Here is a 15,000-nt window from a genome sequence, read left to right as displayed (position 1 = left end):
GGACAGAGAGAGCGCAACAGAGAGAGAGAGAGAGAGAGAGAGATAAGAGGGAAAAAAAGACTATGAGATGGAGAGTGAGGAGAGGAAAGAGAAGTGGTACTGTTGCTCTCTCTGCTTGATGTTGAAAAAAAAAATCCAGACCCTTCAGAAGGGGTATGCACTTTGTGTTTGTGTGTGGATGAAGGTGTGTGTGTGTGTGTGTATGTGTGTGTGTGTGTGTGAGAGAGAGAGAGAGAGATGAAGGGGGTGATTTTACAGGGTAATAGTCACACTCCTCCTGGACTCTGTGCTCTCCCCACCCTGGCTCTCCTCCCTCTTGTCAGGGTTGAGAGTGGAAAAATTGACGATCGAGAGAGAGAGCGAGAGGAAGACAGAAAGAAAGAAAGAGGAAGAGCAAAAAGAGAGTGAGGAGGCTCAAGTGGAAAGAAGACTTTTCCAGAGCAAACTGTTACTGTAAGTGAACTTCTTGAGCCGAGCTCACTGACTCTCCCAGCCTCCGGTTCAATGAAGGGAAAAAGCGTGATCTCAACACAGCAACAAAAAATATTTAAAACAAAAATAACGGTAAAAAAATAAAAAAACATTAAGCTGAGAACTTAATATCCTGAGGAAAAAAAGACATACACTCATGAATTGTGAAGTACCAAGAAGAGCTCCTTTTTTTCTCTTTTCCCCCTTTCCCCCCTCTATACGGTTTCCCCTCCTTATGTGGACATTGACTGCACTCCTCTGTAGCCAAATCTTTTCTTTTTTCTTCTCTGCTACCAATCTTTCGATCATGCCATCTCACCTGCCAACTTATCCTTACCCACTTGCTCTTAATTTTTTTTTAACTGCCATTTTGTGCTCTTTAAAAAGTGATTTCAACATTCAGTTGTTCTGTGTATGTGTGTTTATGTGTGTTTGTGTGTATAGTTCAAAATATGGTGCCTATAAAAAGGTGAAATGCTTGTATACCTGAAATGTGTGTGTGTGTGTGTGTGTGTGTGTGTGTGTGTGTGTGTGTGTGTGTGTGTGTGTGTGTGTGTGTGTGTGTGTGTGTGTGTGTCAGTATGCACACGTGTGCGTGTGTGAGTGTGTGTGTGTGCACGTTTGGTGTGTGTGTGCGCTGGAAGTTTCTGGAACGTTCCTAACCAGCCTTGACTCACTGAGGACACACTCCAGCTCCATTCCTGTGTCTTACGCATCTCCGTCCTACGATCCCACTGTCTCCTTTTTATATGTCAAATAATGTTATTAAATGATAAACACTCAACAAAATGGAAGTTATTATTATTATTATTATTATTATTATTATTATTATTATTGAAGAATTTTGGATGGCAGGAATGAATATATTGTCATAACTGGTTTTAGTCTACCATGAGGACATTTCCATGTTTTGCGTTTGAGCATTGTCTTCGATAAAGCCGACCAAATAAAACCGGTCAACCAAAGCTGTCTGCTTATGTGTACTGTACTTTATGTTGTTTTGATCTATTTGGTTACTGTGAGGTTGGGAGCAGACATCCCTCATACCCTCATGACTTTCTCAGTGCCTTATGTGATCATTTATGTGAGGTAGAAAATGAGTGTCCCTTCCGGTGCTATAAACTATTAACAATGTTTGATGTCTCGGGTGACAAGGCCAGTCCATAGACTGTAGATGGATAGGGTAACTATTAAAGTCAAGGGAACTTTGGTTTGAGCTTGGGCCTCAAATATATCTCCCAATGTTATGGGAGATGTAATAGCATCAATAACAGTATTTGTGTTAGCAAATGTAAAAAGCTTCGAAAAGCAAGCTTAGATCCCCTATGACACACTGCATGCAAAAGTTCTCTCCGTTAAAGAGATCAAGAAGCTTGAAATGAATAATTGGAATCCCAATAAATCTGTTTCATGTCTGTCCCTCAAGACCCATTTTGGTTTCTGTTAGAGATGCAATGTTGAAGCGTTGAAATTTGGTTACTGCCCTTAAATGTACTTGTCTATGATTCAGTTACGTTGATTTATTGATCATTTGAGAGGAAAAATGAACTATTCTCTCTCGGCTCCAGAGAATTTAAAACACTGAGGAAAGCATTAAGTGATTGTGTTGTAAATAAAATAAACGAATGAAATTGATGGGAAAATCCTGATCCAATTGCACAGCCCTAAGATGCTATTTTTTCCCCCAGAGAGCATCTCAATCTCGTCGGATCTCAGTGTCTTGGCCCAGGAAGTAAATTAGGGCTGCGGCTGGCACTGGCTCAGAGGGAGTTTGCGGTCAGGGGAGCTGCTGTCCCTCCTCTCAATAATGCAAAAGCTACGGGCAGCCTGGGCAGCGACTTCACAGGAAACCTAATAAAAACTGCCCTTCCTTCTTAACCAACACAACACAACAAACTCCCATCATTGCATCCAACTGCATCAAACGGAAGTCTTTCGTGACAATAATGAAATATGCTTGTGGGTTTTTGTTCATTTTATAAGGTCCGTGTCTGAGGTAGTATATGTAAGGATGAGCCATTGGCATTCATGAGCCTGTAGCAGAGGCTTAACAAGTGTACCTTTTTTTCTAGAAAACCATCTCCAGAGAACACATCCTTATGTGCATGTTCATTTGGGCGTTATGCATTTTACAGCAGAGATGGACATCGTTAAATGACTGGCTAGACTGCAGGTTGCCATTCTAAGCCTACATTTGCACATCTTACATGGCTGATCAATGATTTAGGGGTTGGTTGGTGAAGTGTGTCCAGTGGTGGGTGTTTAATGTGAAAAGACCTTATTGCAAGCAGGAGGTAATGGTTACTTAAAAGCCATAATTAGCTCTTCTACCCATACACCTGTGTGTGTGTGTGTGTGTGTGTGTGTGTTTGTGTGAGGGGGAACTGAGCTGACAGTGTGTATGCTGAGCTGAATGCATCTCCGTAATGACCTCTCTGGTATGGAGAGCAGGTCTGACTCATCGGCGATGTGCTGACAGAGCAGGAATCCCAGCGTAGCCTCAGCATACTGCTTCATCATGCACGAGGGTGCTGCCAAGAAAAATACAGGGCCACATCATCCATAGCAAGGGACATTAAGAGTTTATTTATCAGACAGAGAGCACCCCCCTTGGTGTGCGTAAAACAGGATTCATGTTGACTGTTTTTAGCCGACTTTCCTGACACTGGTTTTTCTTTTTTGTTGTTGTTGTTGGGGGGGGGGGGGGGGGGTTCAATCAATGCAGATGGATTAACTAGCATAGATTGATGTTGTGGGAAGCACTGTGGTCAGGGGAAAAAAAGATTATTTAGTTTTACTCAAGCCTTTTGGGCACTTGCAGATTGATTTGTGTGTGTTTTAGAGGATGCTTTCGTTTGCTCTCATGAAAGATGCTTTTGTTTCAAAATGTTTGTGAATGTTGTCTTTATCTGGGGGCTAGGATTGTCTGTCAGGTCAAAATGAGATAAAAAGAGAGGAGGGGGGGTGCATGGAGTAAGGGAGCTAGTGGTTTAAGTTGTAATGCCAGGCAAAGGAAGATAAGGAGGAAAGTTACCTCTTTTTTGTTTGTTTGTTTCTTACTCTCTGTCAGCAAGTAAAAAAAAACAAAACAAATGGAGTCTTCAGTGACAGAAGCAGAATTACACTGCTGTGGGTGTGACTGTGCCAGCATTTAGCAGAGTCCAAATCGCTTCAACAGAGAAATACTCTCTCTCTCTCACACAAACACACACACACACACACTGGCACGGTAAAGAGGAACGGGCCTCAAGGGCTATGTAAACACAGGCTGAGGCAAGGTCATTTTAATTAAAACCATCTCTGCTGTGCACACACACACACACACACACACACACACACACACACACACACACACACACTCATCCACCCATACACATACACATACACACCAATGTGGAGCAATAGAGACTTGTCTTAAACAGGTATTTAAAATGACTTACCTCCCTAAATTATTCCCTTAATTGGCCAGTGAGCTGCATCTCCCCCAGGCCACACAGAGAGAGAGAGAAAGAGAGAGAAAGAGAGAGAGCGAGAAAGAGAGAGAGGGGGGGGGGGCGAAAAGCAAAACAATTTAATTTACGCAGTTTAACTTTCCTCCATTTTCTGTCACCCCCCCTCTCTCTCTCTTCCTCCTCCCCCTCTCTTTTCTAGTGTGATAAGTTTAATAGTGGTGCACTTTTTTTCCTCCATTAAAAGCGAATGCCCTTGTCAGTGAGAGAAGTTCCCATTAAGCGGACGCTGGTAGTTTCCTATCTCTCTTTTGTGCCACGGACTGCTCTGTCCTCTCAGAATGAAAAGCAGTTTCACAGCAGGACGCGCCTCTGAAAAAGACCGTCGGGAGACCAGACCATAGTCCCTTTGAACACGCATAAATGTTTGCCTCTCTCTGTCAGCATCATGGATGAATAGGTGGGCTAAACAGACGTTCATTCACTCATGTCTGTCTTCAAAGGGGAAAGAATGGTTTTGAAATAAGAACATGCTCTGTACGATGCCATTTTAACAAACTGTACAACTGCTGATAATAGTTCAAAAACATATTTTAATGTGAGCAATATGTTTGCTTTTAATGACACCTTTGAGCAGTGATAACGGTTATTGCATGAGATTTCAAAGGGAAAGCATGGGGGTTTTCATATGAATAAAACCCAAAATGAAACGATCAGATTTCTAATTCCAGTGGTACCAGCAGCCTAAATAGGCAGCAGGGTCCACAGCAGCAATGGATAACAAGGTGATACAAAAACGTGTCTTTGAAAGCAGCTTTCTGTGGCTGTCAGCCTTTGTTGTTTAGAGGGATATTCACTGGTGCCTGAGACTCCGCTCTGCTCCAAGGGCCATTAGCGCGCTGGGCTGTTCCAGGATCAGATAGCGGCTGTGATTTAAGAGCCGGTTTCCTGCACTCCATCACACAGAGGGAAGAGCTGTGACGCGCTTATCTCCACACACACCCAACGTCCACACTTTTACACCTGACGCTCCCCCTCTCCTCTCATCCATCTTCCACCACCACCTCTCTCTCTCTCTCTCTCACCTGTGCTCTGTGAGTGTGTGTGTGTGTGTGTGTGTGTGTGTGTGTGTGTGTGTGTGTGTGTGTGTGTGTGTGTGTGTGTGTGTGTGTGTGTGTGTGTATGTGTATGCATGTGTGTGTGTGTGTGTGAGAGAGAGATAGAGAGAGAGAAAGAGAGAGCGAGGGTGCAGATGCTGGTGACATACTAACTTCCCCCCAGTCAGATAGGATCCAGCAGCAGGTGATGGCTGTGGCCTTGAGGAGAAGAAGGTGAGGAGTGTAGAGTGGACCCTTGGGACCAGATGTCCAGACCCCATACTCTAGCCCTGCATGTATGTGGAGTGCATCAACCCTCAGGATTCCCACAGTGCATGTGTATGTGCCTACTGCTTGGCACTGTGTGTGTGTGTTATTTTCATCGACTTTTGTCATGATTAATGTCTTTTAAGGGAAGTGTAAACATTTTTATTTCTGAGCTGTGAGAAATTGCACCTATTAAGTATAAAGTAGATATATATTTACAAATGATGGATCCAGGAACCTATCCAAGATGGTGAGGGAAAGGATTTATTTTATGAAGTAATTACTTATGATTTCTTACTAAGGGCTTATTTTGTTGATTTATCTATATATTAGTCTTTTACTACAGCTGCCACCTCTGTCGGCCATTTGGCTCCTCTCATGTCCTCCTTGCTATCTGGTAAGAAGGGGATGGGCACAGAGACCTCTCAGTCAGTGAAAACCATGAGCAAGTGTGTGTGTGTGTGTGTGTATGTGTGTGTGTAAGAATGCCCCCCCCCCCCCCCCATCAAAATGTCCAGGCCCATTAAACTGTTCCAACACTGCACATTGCAAGTGACCCTCATGGGACGTGTTTCAGGGTTTGTTGTTCTAAGAGAACCGACATGTTCGCGACTCTCTCAGAGTGGGTTTTATGGTCCACCCCTACTGCAGATGCTCCAAGGACAACACTGTGTCTGGCTGTTACATCACTAGAGTTAAAGGAAGTCACTGTTGGTGCACTTCAAAAACGTAACACTAAACTGCATCTCCAAAACTGCCTTTTTTTTTCTCTCTCTTCATACGTTTAACTCTCTGATCTCAAGCGCTCATTTCCCAGCGCCGGGGACAGAGTTTTGAGACTGACTGTAGAGCCTTTGATGTGCTAAGCTACGCGGCAGTCCAAGCCGTGACGTGTATTACAACTTTCAAGAGGTGTCGTTCGCCCGAGCGTTTAGCTCTTAGTGTTTCGCTCCCCATGTGCTTTGGGTCATCTCAAAAGCTCATCAGCGGAGCCCCGCTCCCACATTAGCAAAGCTGTCGCAGATGCGGCGTCTGAACCGGTGGCTGGGTTTCCCAGCCACAATCCGTAATTTAATGGCTATCCATTAAAGTTGTGGCCTGTAATGCCGTCCCTAATGGCAGACCCATGATGGAACCGGTCCAGCACTAAGACAGAGTGGACGCGGGCCGATGGAGGGCCGGTCGAATCGGATCCTTTACCGGGGAAGCGGTTGCCATCTGGGATACAGTATATTGCACCCATGAGCGAAATTCAGCAGTTTAATCCTCGGTTTCGGGCCAGGCGGTCGGCTGCATTTGGAATGGTTCAGGTGTTTGATTCAATGACTCGAGGGCTCTAATGTACGGAAGGTGGAAGCAGAACTCCTTTTTTTTCCTTGTCCATATCTGTGTATTCTAAGTGCAATGCAATGCCTGTGTGTACTAAGTGCAATGCAATGCCTTTATCAATCATTCAAGTATACTAATACTCCCTCTTCAAGCTGAAACAACTGGTCAATAAAAGCTTTATTGAAAAAGTCAAGATGACGTGTTGAGTGTTGAGTGTTCCCTAGAGTTTAATTAGTACAGACACACACACACACACACACACACACACACACACACACACACACACACACACACACACACACACACACACACAGCTTCACAATCATGACTTGTGCAGGCTGAGCTTCTTTAAGATTTTCAGTGTAGGATTTGTCCTTTAAACATGGCACACTGATGAGCCGCCTGCTTTTGAAGTCCCTGGCTTCCTTCCCCCTCCTGAGCTCAAAGCACCTCCGTTTCATTGTCATCCCAGTCAGGCTTCTTCTAACCTGAACTGTGCCCCCCATTTCCCCACCCCACCTCTCATCTCTTTTGGTGACATTTTTAAGTGATGACCCCTGACTTCCTGTACCTTTTAAATGGCAGCTTCCTTCTCACCCCCCCCCACCCCCCCCTTTGATTCGGAGCGTTTGTCTGCCTCAGCATGCGTCCCACAGATGCTTTCAAATGACAAATGACATTGTCAGATGCCTAAATAAGAAAGCAGCCAGCCGACGCAGATAGGAGATGGAATTTGCCACTTTGAAAGCTTTTAAAGCTTTATTATTGATGGAGATTTAGAGTTGCAGACAGACAGATTTTTCCACACTTCTCCTGCAAGTGTGCGTGATTGTGTGTTTGTGTGTGTGTGTGTGTGTGTGTGTGTGTGTGTGTGTGTGTGTGTGTGTGTGTGTGTGCATGTGTGTGTTATCCTGTGTTTGAAGGTCTATGCATTTATGTGCATACATGTTCCCTGGGTTTGTGGGTGCATGTACCTGCTGTAATTGGTTTTGCACATTTTGCACTGTGCTTTCTCCGGACTTCAATCCCGAATTTGCAGGAAGTCACTCGGTGCAAGCCAGCCCTGTTCACCTGTATCTCATTTTGTCACGCTCGCTTGTGAGGGCAAAAAGGCACATTAAACATTTTCAGTGGAGCGTAGTTAAGTAACGGTAGCTCCACAGACAAGATAAGGCTCATTTAAGGACTGTAGTGGTGCTACTGTACTCTCTCTATTCCTTTCTTTCTACCCCTTCTCTCAATCTCTCTTGCTCTCTTTCTCTTTGGCTCTCTCCATCTCTCCTTTCCTCTTTATCCATATGAATGAGTTAAGCTCCTGAGCACATGCCACCCCTCCTCCTGCTGTTCAGTAATTAAGGTGTCACATCTTGACTCTGAAATAAATATGAGATGAGAGTGGAGAATAACAACCCACTCTACTCATCTGGCAAACAGAGATCAATATTGCATAGGTGTGTCTGTGTGTGTGTGTGTGTGTGTGTGTGTGTGTGTGTGTGTGTGTGTGTGTGTGTGTGTGTGTGTGTGTGTCTATGTGCCTATCTGTGTGTGTGTGTGTGTTAGTGTGTGTGTGTGTCTATGTGCCTATCTGTGTGTGTGTGTGTGTGTGTGTGTGTATCTGTGTGTGTGTGTGTGTGTGTGTGTGTGTGTGTGTGTGTGTATGTGTCTGTCTGTTTGTGTGTGTGTGTGTGTGTGTGTGTGTGTGTGTGTGTGTGTGTGTGTGTGTGTGTGTTTGTTTGTTTATGTGTCTGTCAGAGTGTATCTGAAGGAAGGTTAACACAGAGAATGAGGACAAATGAAAAGAAGAGAGAAGAAAAACTGAGTGTGAGATGAATCTGGAGAGAGAAGGAGAGTTTGACATATTTGCCAGGAGAGTGGGACATAGGCAGAGGAAAGGAGTAGATGAGAGAAGAGACACCACTGCGGATCATTCCTATAGCTATTATCACACCCAATGAGTTAATTAACCATTTAATGTTATAATAGTTAGTCTTGATGCAATATTTTGTTTTGGATAACAAGGCTGCTTGAGAGACTGTACCCATATGTGTAACACAGTTATGCTGTGATTATAGCATTTTCAAAAATACAGTATATGTGTAAGATGTGTTATTTTATGTGTTCTGCATTGACAGTGCACTACTTTCATTAATTACTTGTGTAGATGTTTTAAATATACATGAATGGATGTGTGAACATTCATGAGTGTTGATCAGCACTCCAACAAAATGCCACACATCACCGATGACACCCCTGGACTTGATTTCACCATCATTCACCATCCAGCCACACTGAACAAAACATGACAGCTCACTGGCCTACAATCACACACACATGTGAACAAAACAAGTGACAGCTCAATTTCTACACAACCTTCACTGTCAACAGGCACCTTTTATATTATCTTCTAATGAGAAAATGCACCGTCAATAGCATGGCTTCCATCTTTCGTCTCTGACGCACTAAATTATTGGAAGGAGGGTGAGAGAGTGTTTTTTTTTTGGGATGTCCAATGGTTCACAGTGAATATCAGAAAATGATATTAAAATCCTCAACCACAGGCGAGAGAGGGCAGGAGAGACACTAGATACCTCACCGATAGGTAGATAAGAAACAGTATCAGTGTTACATCTGGATATCAATCAGATCTCACTGACCATGTGATTGACCGAGTTGTGTAGGAAGTGCAGTGGACAGGGGGATTTGCCCCCCGCCCCCAAAAAAACTTTCCACCTCATTGCATCCCTACTAACCTTGTAAAGAGATGACACAATTTTGCGTTCACTCTTCTAGCATCAGTTGGATATCTAACATTTTTGATAATTTTGCCTACTGTAACAACTAGACTAACAACTAGATCATAAATTAGGCTAGTTGCTTCTGTCGACCGTCTCCCATTCACCCCAATCAACCAACTAAGCTGCTAATACTCATCTTGTTGTTACTTTGTAATGATCAAATAAAAGATCAATTACTCTCACACCAAGTTCATGTCCTCTTACACTAACATTAAAGATATTATAAAATGTTAATTGCAGACAAATAAGAGTGTATGTTGGTTTGGTAGTTTGACTAGTGACATTATACCAGACAATGTTAGTAGGCCTAAATATTTGATCGTGTGTGTTTGGATCGTAGGTATATGATGCCCAGTAAGGCTGAACGATTTATTGCATTTGCGATAATATCGCGATATGATGAAACACGATTTTCAAACCGCAAAGGCTGCGATTTGTAATATGTGACGTCACCAAAATGCATTTATACTTGCGCTTGCCGACGCGCCACCGACTCTTCTCACCGACCACTGATTAAAATAGTTAAATAAAAAATATTTCATTCATCAATCTTATTCAATGACCTAATGCCATCATAACATAGGCCTGGGCTCCAGGAAAGAACAGTTTATGTTTAACTTATCTAATTTTGTGTTGGTCATACTATAGAATAATATATTGCTTGTCTTTGTTGAATAAGACAGAAGATAAAGAGCTTAAAAATAATCGCATATCGCATCGCAATCGCAATATTGGTGAGAAAAATCGCAATTAGATTTTTTTCCAAAATCGTTCACCCCTAATGCCCAGTGTCAACTCTTGTCCATTCATGACTTCATAAAATATCCATACCCTATGTTACTTTAAGTGTTCAACCATTAGCCCAAACAGTGTGAAATAAATCAATCAAAAATAATTTGAGCTTAAAAGTTTAAACCCCCACATTGCAAGACTCTGGGGCAGATGGAGTTCTGCTGGTGATTTGCTCATCCCACAGTTTTGACAATTTTGATCAAAACTCATTTTGAATCCTTCATCTATACTTCTTATTTAATTTCAATAAAAATACATGTTACTATCTTAATTTTCAGGCAAGTTTAAAATATGATGGTGGCCCGACAGTTGGAGCCAGAAGTGGTGGTCCGATATCTTTTGCTCGCACTTCGGCCCCCTACCCCCCTGCGCCCCGTGCTGAGAGGCCTTAGGGTGTCACACCAGTGGGTTAAGTGGGTCAAGTGTCTTGTGTCCTTTCTTTACAAGTCTCCATGAGCTGAGGGCAGGGCTGATAAGGCAAGGCTTCAGGAGAGACACCAGAGTGATGGGAACCTGTTGGAGCTTTAATATTTCGAACTGACAGTTACTTATGACATAGATAAGCACAGAATGGTTAGGTAGCTCATTTGTGTGTGTGTGTGTGTGTGTGTGTGTGTGTGTGTGTGTGTGTGTGCTTGTTTGTGTGTGTGTGTGTGTTTGTGTGTGTGTGTGTGTGTGTGTTTGTATGTGTGTGTGTGTGTGTGGTGTGTGGTGTGTGTATGTGTGGGTGTGGGTGTGTGAAGGTGAGAAACCGTCTCTATAGCATTTCAAAACAGAATATTTTGACATTATGATACAAAAAAAAATTAGCTATGTGCTATCAAAACCAACTTACAGTTTTTCTTGATCTTTTTGATGCTTGTGTCAACTCTGACATCACATTCTCAAAACAGCTAACACCCGTATCTCAACAAATTGCACTCTGGCCAAAACGACACATTTTGCTTGCAAAAGGCTGTTACTCTCACAAAACTCTTAAAACATGCAGCAAAAGCCAATCTTGCCTTCAAACAACAACTGACGTCAAATCACTGTGTGATTTCAATCAATCATTACACACTGGACAACAAAATGCAAAATATAGTTCTCAAAATGGGTATTTTTGCTATGTCTGTTCCATTTCTTTCTCATTTTTCTGGTATCAGAAAAAAACAAAAAAAAAGACTACAGTTTTTTCGATTGCTTTGACCTGCTTAAGGAAACTGTGATCCATTTGGTCTACATGAACACTTTCTTTGCACAGCAGAAGTCATCTCTTGCGAATGTGTTCACACGTTTTCATTGGGTTCACACATTTTTCACACCCTTTTGCAAAACAGTTACAGTTTTTTCTGAATGCTTAAACACAACCGTGATTCTTATAGCACAATTTCTAAAACTATTAATGCTTATAGCAAAACCACTCACTGAGTTCGCAAAACTAAAAGCAAACACTGCTTTGCACTCAGTTTGCAATTTTGTAACACACACTTTGCACAACTGGAGGCACAATCCAATGCACATCACTCTTTTTGTGGAACTGTAAACACAACTCACTGCTTTACACTCAATTTTCAAATGATCAACACACTCCTAGCAAATCTATACACATGTATGGCTATTATTTACACTATTTTGCCAACTCTCTGGCATACTTTCTCATGTGAAAACTGTTTTAGATAATTAGTTCACTTTGCAATCAGCCTAAACACTATAAATATGCCACAGGTAATGTACAATGGGTACAATGGAGGGAGCAGGAAGAGTGAGAAGAGGAAGAATTAGAGGGGGGCGAAGAATAGGACGTGGAGGTGAAGAAGTAGGAGGAAGAGGAGGAGGAAGAGAATGCAGAGGTGAAGAAGTGAGAGGGAGAGGATGACGAGGACAAGGAGGTGAAGTTAGAGGAAGAGGACAAGGAGGAGCAAGAGGAGGACGAGGAGGGGGAAGAGGAAGGGTAAGAAGAGAAAGAATTAGCTTTTACAGGCAAAAAAATCAGTCTACATGTGGGGATATTGTCATGTCAGGCCTGGATACGGCATTCCAGAATATATTTTCCCAGGTGCCTCGGACTAGAACATTGCATGTGATGTAGACAAACGACACGATGTAGACTGATTTTTTTTGTCTCAGTGAAATTGCTATTTTGTGTTTTGACTTGGAAAAACACACTTGAGTTTGTTTTGATGTGTGTAAATAAACACCAATACTTGAAGTTTGGATCCCTGTATGTTTACAGAACTATGACAAAAGTATGACATCAAACTGACATAGTTTACCTTGTGCACAGAGAAAGCAAAAACCAGATGTGTTTTTTATTCATACCATCAGTGTGTTGGCACATTGTGTGCTTATTATTGTGATGGCTTGTGTTTACTGTTTGATACTAAAACACCATTTTTACAAAGGTGTGAAGAGTTAAGCAAGGTGTGTTAGCTTTTGCAAGAGAACTACAATGTTTTGCTGATTGGGTGAAATGTTTTCGTATTTGTGTAGAGTTTTGCAAAAAAAGCTATATTTACAAAAAATGTGCTTAAGCAATCAAAAAAAACTGTAACACAGATGCCATTCAAAACCCCAATCTCTATTGGTTTTCCCATGCTAAACAAAAGGAAAACACCTTTTCACAGAACTATAACTTGTCAGGTCAAAGCAGGTCAAAGCAATCAAGAAAAACTGTATTTTGTGACCAAAATGTCACTGTGTATAGTTGACACAGTTTTTCTTTTCACAACACAACAAGCAACTTGTGTGGTCCAGATAAAAAGATTATACATTCAAATCAAACAGATTTCAACATCATTTTGGGAGCCAACACATACTGTATGCATGTATGGACCTGACGGTTTGTACCTTCCCGATCAATATTGTTTGGGAGCTTGGTTGCAGCCAAAGCTGAGTAACCCAGCGGTCCACCACAGCTGCCCAGAACAGATAGCGATGCTGTTCGCCCACCTCGGGCCGCCTCACTGTCTCCTGACCCAAAAGCTGGGCACTGCCACAGCAGCATGTCTCAGATCTCTCAGCTCAACTCGTTTTTTTTTTTTTTTTATAGACGGCCACAGGTATCAAATGATCTCCAAAATACATTTATTCTATTACAGTTCTCACAATGGTGGCCTGTCTCCAGTGAATAGACATATTACTTGTGTCAACCTTCTACCATCCGACTGTGGCGTATATTTATCAGGAGTCTGACCACTGAATCACCGCACGGCTTTATGCTCATTTGGACTCTGCATCTCTAGGCTTTTTTCAACAAATATCTCAATTTGGTCAGATTTACGCATTTTACACTATGATTGAGAAAGCTTGGATAAGCCCAATATGCAGTGATATCAAGCAATAATATAATGAGATATAATGTAATAAGGTGGCTTTGCTACAATAATACAATGTGCAACCCGAAAACGTAATGTTTTTTTATGATATAATGCAATAAAGTCATCACACTATTCTGCAAACAGTGTTTCTATGCATTATCCAATAGCATGAATTTACAGTGGAATCAGGCTCAGGTTAAAAAGGCTACACATGCTGTATGAAGTGGCTTCTTTGCCTTTAGCTTTTTGGCAGTTATTTTGACCTGTTTCAAAGCTCTCTTCAGACAGGGGTGTGTAAAGCTGTGTTAGCCCTCTGACAGCTAAGGGCATTCTCTCTCTCTCTCTCTCTCTCTCTCTCTCTCTCCCATTTACTTCAAGGCTCCTTCTCCACCCTCCCAGCCCCCCCCCCCCCCAACCCCACTGGCTCTTGATGTGCTGCACCTCTTCTCCCCACCTGATTTGCACCCGATGCCTGCGGGGGGTTGATGTACTGGAGCTCTTGGGGGAAGGATCTAGACGCACACACACACACACACACACACACATACACTTCCCTTTCCTCCTGCCCCAAGCCTTAGCATAACACACAGACAGGGATACCACCACTGTCACTTTGGAGAGTTCAATAATTAACCACGATTGCTTTTATTTCATTACATATTTAGGCATTCAGATGTAGTCCATTACTGTTTAAATGGTGAATTGCATATTCTGGTATTTATCATAATGAACAGAGAGCTGCATATTTCTGGTGTAGCAATTACTCAATAAAAGCCTTTAAATAAAGGTTAATGAGTCATGTAGGTGTAAAGCAACACATAAATAACAATGCACCCAACACATTATTTGTGACAACAACATGACAGTCCAAGTCTATGTAAAATACACTATACTGAGCACTCCTTAGCTTAGAGACGGCTCCCGATATGTGTACTGTACATGCTTTTACATACCGGTAACTCATTATTTTACATAATTCATGTGTATTGGCATATGGTGCCATGACATATTAGTGTAAGTAACATGAGAGAGTTAAGGTGAATAAACCTCCCATATTTCAGTACTGTTTATATTCAACTCTGCCGCCGCCCTGGTACATGTTACACTTAAGCTGTCATCTCCTATTCATGTGCTTCTGACCCAAATCTTCATGACCCTCCCGCACAGGGGTACTCTAATGGCGAGTGCCAGAAATAATTTATTTTTATGCATTAATGATGATCCCTGTGATCATGGGAGTCGCTGAAGGTTGCATTAACGAGGCCGATGATGAGGAGGAAGACGATGATGATAAAGATGATGATGATGTGGGTGATGAAGATGGACACGTGTGAGCAGGAAGGCTCGGATGGCCTCAGCGGAAAGCCTGACAAAGTGCTGTCTGTCTGTCCACCTTCTCTCCACTTCAGATGACCTCATTTTGTGCCGACTGTAGAAGGGATTCAAAATGTCCCAATAAGAAGGACAAATTCCACTTACACGAAACTTGGGAATGACGATG

The 15,000-nt window shown here is 42.4% G+C and overlaps 1 protein-coding gene across 3 annotated transcripts in view; it reads left to right on the top strand.

Annotated features, from left to right (window-relative positions):
• The window catches only part of fut8a (fucosyltransferase 8a (alpha (1,6) fucosyltransferase)), a 90,105-nt gene extending 88,439 nt beyond the window's left edge, over positions 1-1,666 (top strand). For all 3 annotated transcript variants that reach the window (XM_076300787.1, XM_076300784.1, XM_076300785.1), the window contains exon 11: positions 1-1,666. This exon is cut by the window's left edge and continues 338 nt beyond it. The gene's annotated coding sequence lies outside the window, so the exon portion shown is untranslated.
• Positions 1,667-15,000: the final 13,334 nt, after the last annotated feature.

The sequence above is a fragment of the Alosa pseudoharengus genome, unplaced genomic scaffold, assembly GCF_046254945.1.
Source record: "Alosa pseudoharengus isolate Yale_2024_CS ecotype anadromous, Long Island Sound unplaced genomic scaffold, YU_APseudo_1.1 YU_APseudo_1.1_scf_22, whole genome shotgun sequence".
Classification (NCBI taxonomy): Eukaryota; Metazoa; Chordata; class Actinopteri; order Clupeiformes; family Clupeidae; genus Alosa; species Alosa pseudoharengus.
The sequence above is the reverse complement of the archived record's forward strand: the minus strand, read 5'-3'. Positions and strand labels throughout refer to the sequence as shown.